At 43.3% G+C, this 10,998-nt stretch overlaps 1 long non-coding RNA gene across 1 annotated transcript; it reads left to right on the top strand.

The window, feature by feature from the left end:
- The first annotated feature begins 2,225 nt into the window (after positions 1-2,225).
- LOC148213096 (uncharacterized) lies at positions 2,226-4,586 on the top strand. The gene is made up of 3 exons (XR_015787549.1): positions 2,226-3,066; positions 3,151-3,193; positions 4,275-4,586. It is a non-coding gene; the product is annotated as an uncharacterized LOC148213096 (long non-coding RNA).
- The last annotated feature ends 6,412 nt before the right edge of the window (positions 4,587-10,998 follow it).

The following is a 10,998-nucleotide window of genomic DNA, read 5'->3' as shown; positions in this document are numbered from 1 at the left end:
GAAGGCTGAACAGTATATTTATATTTCTGTATTTTTTCTGTTTTTGTGCTTAGGTGTGAGATCGACACAAACTTAAAGACGTGGTTGTGTAAGTAGCACCAAGGGGCGAGTGCGTGCATTATTTAGCGTTAACGGAATGGTTTTGGATGCTGATTTTTAGTTAAAATAATTTAATTGTGCATGTAGGGATTGTTAGTTTTGATTTGTGAACTTCTAGTGATTTTGTTACTGTCCTTCTATTATTGAACACTTATGAGGAAACATGCTTTTTATTCTTAGTGTTGGATGTGACTAGTAGATTTTGAATTGTTGTGGTTAAAAGTAACTGACTCATGACGTTTCGCAAACATCTTGTAAATGAAATGCTCGCGTTGTTAAACTGATAATTAGTTTATATTGTTTTAGTTGTGAGCTATCGGGTAGTGACTTGTTTATTACAAAGAAAAGCATGCTTGTGAACTGTGCAGTGAATTGAAATGCGGGAAATATACTTGTAGGTGGTCTTGAGAGTACTAGTGGGAGTGGTGAAGGGTGAAAGGTGAAGGACCGGGTTGGCAGTCCGTTAAACTATGGGTGGTCTGAACTGAAAAATGCATATAAATCGCTTAGAGGTTCAAAGTCTTGAGTAGTTGCCTTGGGAATAAATGACAAGGCCGGACGTCAAATTTCGGTAAATGAGTATTGGGGTCTTGGGGATAAATGTCAAGGACCAATACGCTGAGAAGTCATCGGTACCTTGGGGATAAACGGCAAGGACCGGTGCACAGTTCAGGCCTTAGGAATAAATGGCAAGGTCGAACATCAAGTTTCTGTAGAGGAGTATTGAGGCCTTGGGGATAAATGTCAAGGGCCAATGCGACTCGAGGAGTTAGACTTGAAGGACTAAAGAAGAGTGCGACTTGCAAGGAGGGGTGCTAGGCCTTGGGAATAAATGGCAAGGTCGGACATCAAGTACTGTAAAAGGAAGGGGGGGGGGGGCGGTATCTTGGGAATAAATGTCAAGAGCCGTCATGCCCCGAGAAGTTAAACGGGGAGTATCGCAAGGGGGTGTAGGGGGAGGTTTAGTACTGTGGGACAAGGGCTAGTAAATCATATGGTTGTAGTCTTGGTAGTTCCGACGCATGGTTGTTGTATGTAAATGTCAAGTTATTGTTTTTATTTTTTGCTTTTTATTTAATTGTCTTGTCATCGTTTTGTTTTATATGCCGTGATTGTGAGCATGAGTTTTTTGTTAGTTAGGAAAGGCTACTTACGGAGTACCTTATGTACTCACCCCCCTTTTACCCTTATTTGTTTTCAGGTGTGACACGGCCGACCATGGTGATGACGTGGCGGGGGCTTGACTGAGGAGGGATCACTAGTCGAGTTAGTGAGGACAGAGGGAAGGGTCGTTTGGTACAAGTAGCGTTGGGATGTATTTTATTGCTAGTTGTGGACCCGAGGAGCGATTTTGTTTTCTTTAGAACTATTGTTTCTTTCTATGGATGTTATTGTTAGACGCATCACTGTTGTCGTTGGAGTTTATGTGTACGATCGTTTTATTCATTTAAGAATTTTAGCCACTGAGGCGGACATGAGATGTCTTATTTTGAAATTGTCCACGGAGGGTGAAGTTTTGACCGTTTATAAAATTGATATTTTTGGTGGAATTATGGGAGTCGAAGCTTTATTTTATTTAAATTATTTCACAGGGAGTGATTATCTCGTGTTTAGAGTTAAGGTTAGACAGGTGGATTATTTAGCATTACTTAGGATGGTATATAACGTCTTGGGCCGTTATAGGAGCACACCTTCCTATTTAATCAGGGTTGAACTCACTGCACTATCTGATACGGCGAAGTATAAGTGAAGCTTGTCTCCTGAAAAGGGTGTAACGCCCCGCGTTCTCGGGTATGTTAATTTTAAGATATTGTTTGTGCCTTTGGATTTTCCCAAAGTTGATAATTTTAATTCTTGGATTTTATAATTGTGGAGTTCTAATTTTCCCTTTTTGGACTTTATTCTTGTGTTTTAAAGTTATTTTAATTATCGTATTTTGGGTTATGGTGGGTTTTAATTTAAGGGATAAATTGTAGTTTTGGGCTTCTTGTATTGTATTTGGGTCGGTGTGTTTGTTTTAGTTGGGCCTCTTTTAGAATTTGAGAATTTATGTTATTGATTTTTTTTAAAAAAAAAAACAAAAAAAAAGAAAATTTAAAATAAAACAAAACAAAAAGGAACCGTGACATTTCTTCTTCTTGTTCTTCTTTTCTTCCTTTTCTTCTTCCCCATTCCTAGCCCTAGCCGCCGCCCACCCTTCTCCTTCTTGTTCTCCGGCGAAGCAGCACGGCAGCAGCGAGTTCTTCTCCGACGAACGACGGCGTTCAACCCACGGCAGCGCACGTGGTAGCAGCAACATCCCTCTCTACGGCGGTGCGACGAGACCCACGCGATTTCAGCCCCCTTTCCCTTCACTTTTCCGGCGACGCTTCCTCAAATCCTCGGCGACGGCACCGGCAACACACTCACGAACCCGACCACGCCTCCACGAGTAGTGACGCTCCTCGGACCCAGCCGGCGGCGGCGCTCGACGAACCAACGGTGACAGCGCACAGCGGCTCCGGCGGCGCGAGCTTCATCCTCGGGTGTTCCACAGCAGCGTCAGCCCAGATCCGACGATTTCGTGGCGGCGTGGTATCTCGAGAAGCAGCAACAGCGTCAGGCGTCGATTTGTGGTGAGATTTCCGGCTGCCTTGTCGGTAGCAGCGGTGCAGTCGAGCAGATTTGACGTGTTCTGCAGCACCCACACTGCCAGATCTACGATATATTCCTCCCCGACTCTTGAAGTAGCAGCAGCTCGAGCGGACCCGACGTCCTCTAGCGACAGCGACGTGTTTTTCCCCTCCGGCGACCTCGAACCTCACGGTCAGCACCCGAGCAGTAGTAGTTCGCGACGATTTCTTCGTTCTATTATGTTCTGGCATTGACCCACACCCGTTCGAAGCCGATTTGCAAGACCCACCTCCCTCGGCATCGATTCGACGTTGACCCACTCCGAGTTCAAGTGGTTTTAGTGTGAGTTAGTAGGTAACGACTCACCTAAACTCAACTTCAATTATATCTAAGTGCTTCTAATTGGTTACTAACCTCGAGATCGTGCTCTTTTTGTAGTAGGAAGTGTTCAACGAGCTTAGCAGCTTTAGGACAAGTGTTTGTAAGTAGACAAGGGGCGTGTGCGTGCGTTATTGTATATTAGCTGGTTTCCTTGGTGCTGTTTATGATGTTTAATATTGAAATCTGATACGCTATTGTACTAGATAACTCTCGCTTGTGTTAACCTGTATGCTTGGCGTAGTGTTGAATATTCGGCGGTGATAATGACGGAGTTTTGTTTTGTTTACCTACTGAGAATGGTTGTGGAAATGATGTGTGTTTACTAAGGATGCTCGTTAAAATGGAATTATTGCGATTATGCTTTCTTTATAATGTGAGCGTGCTGGTTGAATATATATATATAAACGTTTCTTTATGATGTGAGCGTGTTTGTTGAATATATATATATATATAAACGTTTCTTTATGATGTGAGCGTGCTGGTTGAATATATATATATAAACGTTTCTTTATGATGTGAGCGTGTTGGTTCGAGTCATATTATTTTCTTATGAGATGTGGGTGTCATAGGAACCTGTTTTCGGACCCGGTACGCAGGATAGGGGTGTTGTGGAGTTGGTTATGATAAGGAATGTTGGATTCTTGTGGTAAGTGAATGGGTGAGTGTCAGGGCCTCGGGTATAAATGGTCGGGGGCTAATACGTCACTAATTGGGTATCGAGGCCTCGGGTATAAATGGTCGAGGGTCGATGCGAGGAGTCTTTTGAAAGGAAACTATTGGGGCCTTGGGTAAAAATGGTAAACGGTTAATAGATTGTAAAGACATCGAGGCTTGGGGATAAGTGGCCGAGGTTGATGTAGTAGTGTCGGGGCTCTGGGTAAAAATGGCCAGGGGCCGACACTACCAACAAAGTAGCCTTGGAAAGCTTGAATAGCTGAGATGAACATAGAGGTTCTTGAGGTGTAGGGAGCCACGAAGACTGTAGTTGCATTGTATATGGTTGTGGTTAGTATCGGGTCTTATAGAGCATGTCTATGGTTGATTGTATAATGTAATGATAGAGCATTACTATGTATGTTTTCTTTTATGACTTTTGAGCATGATGTTTGTGTGTGATTGGTGAGGGCTACTTACGGAGTATATTTTATATGCTCACCCCCCTCTGCAATTGTTGTTTTCAGGCGGAGATTTTATTGGCGACCATGGCGATGACGTGGAGGAGACATGACGAGAGAGGACCATAGGCTGCGTAGTTACTTTCGCTTAGCTTAGGTTTAGACGGTTTATGCATTATTGTTTTGGCAATAAACTACTTGTTCTATTTGATTGTTGGGAGTTTCCCACCTATTTTCTTTACCTTGACTCGGGATAGGTGTTTCATTTATTTTCTTCCATTCGTGGAGTTTGTTTAGTTGGAATAATGGATTTGCCTTGTGGTGTTGTCCACGGAGGACGCTTGAATGATAATTTTATAGGATTGATATTTTCTTTTATTTTTCGGTGAATTGATCAGAGTTGGAGCTATAGTTTATTTTAAGTAATTCACAGGGAATTGTTTATCTCGGGTTTAGAGATAAGTTTTGACAGGGATTTAATTAGTGTTACCTAGAAGATTGTAATATGTTTTGGGGCATTACAAAGGGTTTGGCCAATAATGAGGCTGAACAGAGGTAGGACTTGAGCTGATCGAAGGCCCCATCGCATTCAGGCATCCACTCAAATGGTCCCTTTTTTGCAATGTCTTGAAAAAAAGGAGACATTTGTCCATGGATATGGGGACAAATATGTTTAGAGCTGCGATTCTGCCATTCAGACACTGTAATTGTTTGAGAGTTTTAGGTGCTTGCATCTCGAGCATGGCCTTGATCCTCTCTGGATTGGCTTCTATTCCTCGGCTGTTCACCATAAAACCAAGGAACTTATCAGAGGAAATTTCGAAAGCACACTTGGCTGGATTTAGTTTCGTCTAGTAATTGCGGAGCACCTCAAAGGTTTCGGTCAGGTCGACAAGGTGCAACCTGGACTATTTGATTTTGACCAACATGTCATCGACATATACCTCCATATTGCATCTGATCTGACTGGTGAACATTTTGTTCACCATTCTCTGGTATGTTACACCACCGTTTTTTAAGTCAAATGGCATGATAGCAGTACAGACCCTGATCTGTTATGAAGGAGGTGTGAAGCTGATCGTGCTCGTGCATCTTTACCTGATTGTACCTGGAGTAGGCATCCATAAATGTAAGGAGCTCGTGCTTGGCCGTGGCGTCTACGAGTTGGTCAATCATTGGAAGTGGGAAACAATCTTTGGGGCATGCCTTGTTAAGATTGGTGAAATCTGCAAACATTCAATTCTCCACTTTCCATTAGATTTTTTTAACTAAAACTACGTTAGAGAGCCATTCGGTATACAAAACTTCTTTTATATATTCAGCTTTGAGTAATTTTTTAACTTCCTCAACAACTACATCACTCATCTCTTTATTTACAAGTCTTATCTTCTGTTTAACAAGTCGGGATGGGTCGATGTGGAGGCGGTGCACCATTATATTTGGATCAATGTCGGGCACATCTTCATGAGACCACGCAAATATGTTTGAGTTGGACCTTAGGAAGGAGATGAGTTCCTCCCTATCAGCGGTCCCCAGCTTGGTGCCTATACTCACTTGCTTCTTTGGACTGAGCAAGGGAACAAGCTCAAGCTCAAGCTCAGGCTTAGTAACGGTCCCTGTTTGGAAATGGTGAAATTCCTGGGGCGTTACAGTCGGTGCAACATTTTTGCGATGGTGCCCCTTGGGTTGTTCGTCCTCAAAAGGCAGAACAACCTGGTTGGGCAGAGTTGCCTCTTCATCTAAGGCACAGACTACCGATCCTTTGAGTGCTGCAACATAGCACTCCCTTGATGTTTTCTGTTCACCTCGGACTCAGTCGACCCCATTTGGAGTTGGATATTTCATGACTTGGTGAATGGTTGACGGGATGGCTTGAAGTGCATGGATAATGGGTCGCCCAAAAATGGTGTTGTAAGCAGACTTCCAATCAATCACCACGAACTCGACCATCCGGTAACTTGGGTGTCTCCTTGGCCGATGGTGATGGGTAAGTCTATGCATCTCTCAGGGGTAATGGTTTCCGTTGCGAATCCAACTAAGGGTGTTAGACTTTTCTTTAATTGAGCTCTAGTCCATCCCACGACCACATATGCTGTCAGGGACAGAATGTTTGTAGATGCACCTCCGTCAACAAGCACCCTTCTGACTTGGACGCAGTCAATCAAGGGGAGATCACCAGTGCATCATTATGAGGCGAGTGGGCTCCTTCCAAATTAGAGTCGGAGAAATAGATGGGGCAGGTCAACTTTTGAACTTGAGCAGTATAGACTTCATGTCTGGCCTCCTTGGCCAACTCTTTCCTCTTGTTTTCGGATTGGCCCCTACTAGGACCTTCGAAAATGGTGTTGATGACCACAGGTCGGTCATCCCTCTGTGGTGGCATCTTTGAACGCCTTATTTCTTCTTTCTTCTCTGCTGAGCTCAATCTCGGCTTTCCCACAAACTTTTTGAAGTAGCTATCTTGAATAAAGTCTTCAATCTGGCCCTTGAATTCGAAGCAACTTGAGGTATCATGGCCGTGATCTCTATGGAAACGGCAATACCTATCTTTGTTGCGTTTTTTGGGGTCTCCTTAGAGCTTTCCACAACATTTGAGGAGTTTTTGAATCCCTATCTCTTTGATATTAGTGAGCATCTCCAAGATTGGGATTGTTGTTGGGGTGTAATGCTCGTAAAGTCGGCTTTGGTTGAAACCTTGAGTCCGAACCCCTATAATCGGACCGCCCCTAAGAGGACTGGGAAATTGATCCTTTGTCCTTAAACTTAAGATCAGTTTTCCCTTTGTCTTGGTAGTTTGACTTTTTTTGGGCGGATTTCTTCTCTGTCCGACCTGTTTTTGTTCGGAGAAATTGTTAACTGTTAATCACCTTTTTCGCTTTCTGTAAGACCTCAACGAAGGTTGCTGACACTTCTTCTCCCAACTTGACTGTCAAGGTCTCATCAGCCAGGCTGGTGAGAAAGTAGCACATGGCCGAATCGTCGGAGCAATGTGCGACCTTCAATTGTTCTTCTTGGAACCTGGTCACATACTCCCTCAGTGTCTCGTCCTTCTTTTGTCGAATAGTGGCCAGCTGCGTGGCTATCTTTCGATCATAGTGCTGAGAAGGGAATTGAATTATGAACTCCTTTCTCAGCTGACTGTATGTCGAGGTCGACCTGGCCGGCAACCTTTTATACCAGAGCCGGGCACTCCCAGTCAAAGCAATCTGGAATGCTCTACATTTTATAGCGTCCGAAGCTGCCTAAGAGTCCATGAGGCCTTCAAAAACCTCCACATAATATTTTTGATCCTTGGATCCATCGTAGGGTTTCATAGCGGGTGTCTTGAACTTGGCAGGAATAGGTGTCTTAAGAATGTTCGATGTGAACGACGATTCGCCCATCTCGCCATCATTGAACACATTCTCTTTCTTCTCGCACCTCGCCTTAAGAGCTTCAACCTGTCGTCAAATTTATTCTTCATCAGGTCGAACTCTTCCCTCGTTATCACCCCTTCAAGTGCAAATGGGTTGTAGCGAGATTGAGCTTTGAATTTCGAATTTTTCCATGAGCAAGAAGGAGAGACATCCTCGCCTATAAAGGCAGAGTTTTTCTTCTTCTTGTCCTCTACAACTTTTCTAAGGTTGCCCTCCCGATGACTGTAATCAACTCCCCCATTTTCATCGGGATATTGATTATCATGGTCAAGGTGCAGAGGAGGATCTCAGATTTCCCCTCCGAGATGTTGGTCCTCATCGTCCTCTCGGACCCTAGATTGGGACCTAGTGCGATTGGCTCGCATCATGTCATTGTAGATCTCCTCCATCGTGCGCACTCGAATATGCATATCATCGAACTCGCATTAGAGAGTGGTGAGGACATCAGGATCTACTGCTGGAGTGGGCTTACGTGAAGTCCTTTTCGATGCTCTACCTTGGCCATGGTGGGCCTTGCCTTGCCGTGGATGCGCAGGTGGTAAGACCGTGTTGGCATTTCGGGTCGACCTACGAGGCTGGTCGCCCTCATGGCCTCCCTAACTGCAATTTTCAACAATCTTCGTGTCCACCTCGCGTGGAGTGTCATTGTCGCCATTGAGAGCTCGACGATCCACTAAATTAACCGAAGTAAATGGTTGAACCATCTCGGATTGTTTGGATAGGGATGACTTAAAATGTCCTTCCCATAGACGGCTGCCAAATGTCTATGCAAGGAAATGCACAAGGTCAAACCTTGGTCAATGTCGAACTCGGTCCTAGCTCTAACTTCAAGCACGATGAGAAGACCTGTATAAGAGGGCAAAATCTCCGACGCTCAAGTCAGTAAGTAGCTCGGACTCAATAATAGATTCAAGGAGATATTTGATACCTGAGGTTGAAATAAGGTCCTTTATTTATAGGTGTAAGCTCCAACAGGCCTTGCGACAGACAGTTATCTTGGTCGGAGTTGAGGTCGAACCCATCGGGTCTTACAGATCGAACCTGAACGATTTAACTAAGGTGTTGCCAATTTAATGAAGGAAATAATGGCCAAGTCTCCCACCTAGGTTCGATGGTGGAGCTGCCAGGAAGTTTATGTATAATATACCTTGGCGAATCACCGTCCTCAGCGTGGCACTCCAATTTCCTTCCCAAAATAGAACATTTTCCTTTATATTGCGGAGATGTTGTAGTTTTCTTAAATACATTGACTTGATGTTTTCTTTATTGTGTGCATATTTTTAATTAGAGTGTGTTCAACTTGATCATGTTTGACAATTCTTCTCCTTTTTTTCTCTCTCCTCTACACCTTCTCACATTCTTCTTTTTCTCTATTATTCATCTCCATTTTTTTTCTCAACTTATGTAGCACTGTAACGTCCTCCTTTTCTCTCTTCTTCGTTTTTTTTTTCGGGGGCCTTCTTTGCCCTTCATCAAAGCTGTGCAGAAAAGGACCAAAGCCAATCCCAGGGAGTAGTGAAGCTTCAATTGGTCTTTCTATCTAGGTGCAAGTAGTCTGCATCTTCACAGACATGTCTTGTAACGCCCCATAACGTTTTACACTCTTCTAGGTAACGTTAATTAAATCCCATGTCAAAACTTATCTCTAAACCCGAGATAAACAACTCCCTGTGCAATAATTATATAAAATAAAGCTCCAACGCTGATCAATTCACCAAAAATAATAAAAAAAAAACATCAATTCTATAAATTATCATTCAAACGTCCTCCGTGGACAACTCCATAAGGCAAACCCATTATTCCAGCTAAGCAAACTCAATGAATGGAAGGAAACTAAAGAAACGACTATCCTGAGTCAAGGTAAACAACAGGTGGGAAACTCCCAATAATCGAATAGGAACAAATAGTTTGTTGTTCAAAACAATAATGCATAAACCATCTAAACCTAAGCTAAGCAAAAGTAACTACGTAGCCTATGGTCTTCTCTCGTCATGTCTCCTCCACGTTATCGTCATGGTCGTCACCAAAATCTCTGCCTGAAAACAATAATTGCAGAGAGGGGGGTGAGTATATAAAAATATACTCCGTAAGTAGCCCTCACCAACCATACACAAACATCATGCTCAAATATCATAAAAGAAAACATACATAATCATGCTCTTTAAGACCCGATGCTAACCACAACCATATACAATTCAACTACAGTCCTCGTGGCTCCCTAACACCTCAAGCACCTCTATGCTCATCTCAGCTATTCTAGCTTTCCAAGGCTATTCTGTTGGTAGTGTCGGCCCCTGACCATTTTTACCCAGAGCCCCGACACTACTGCATCGACCCTCGGCCATTTATACTCGAAGCCTCGATGTCTTTACAATCTATTGGCCCTTGACCATTTTTACCCAAGGCCCCAATAGCTTTCCTTTCAAAAGACTCCTCGCATCGACCCTCGACCATTTTTACCCGAGGCCTTGACACTCATCTTTATCCAATATTGGCATATCGACCCTCGACCATTTTTACCTGAGGTCTCGATACCCAATTAGTGACGTATCAGCCCCCGACCATTTATACCCGAGGCCCTGACACTCACCCATACACTTTCCAAAAGAATCAAACGTTCCTTATCATAACCAACTCCACAACACCCCTATCCTGCGCACGGGGTCCGAAAACATGTTCCTATTACATCCACATCTCATAAGAAAATAATGACTCGGACCAGCACGCTCACATCATAAAGAAACGTTTATATATATATATACTCAACCAACACGCTCACATCATAAAAAAGCATAATCGCGATAATTCCATTTAACGAGCATCCTTAGTAAATATACATCATTCCACAACCATATTCAGTAGTTTAACAAAACAAAACTCCATCATTATTACCGACGAATATTCAACACTACACCCAGCATACAGATTAACCCAAACGAGAGTTATCTAGCACAACAGCGTTTCAGAATTCAATATTAAACATCACAAACAGCACAATGGAAACCAACTAATATACAATAACGCACGCACACGCCCCTTGTCTACTTACAACCAAATGTCCTAAAGCTCCTAAGCTTGTCGAACACTTCCTAAAAGGAAAAAGTACGATTCGAGGTTAGTAGCCAATTGGAAACATTTAAATAATATTGAACCCAAATTTAGGTGAGTTGTTACCTACTAACTCACACCAAAACCTCTTGGGTTAGAAGTGGGTCGACGCCGAGGATGTTCTGGCTCCAAAATTCGACTTCTAATGGCCTTAGGCTTGCTGAACCGATGTCAAAAACTGATGGGTAACATAGATTTGGGTCAGATTGAAGGTGGATCAATGCCGACCCAATGCCGTAAGGAGTGGGTATCAAGAATCAAGCTTC

Source organism: Momordica charantia, assembly GCF_013281855.1.
Source record: "Momordica charantia cultivar OHB3-1 chromosome 1 unlocalized genomic scaffold, Mcharantia_2.0 BLBB01000001.1, whole genome shotgun sequence".
NCBI lineage: Eukaryota > Viridiplantae > Streptophyta > Magnoliopsida > Cucurbitales > Cucurbitaceae > Momordica > Momordica charantia.
Note: the sequence above shows the minus strand (reverse complement) of the source record. Positions and strands in the feature narration are given on the sequence as shown.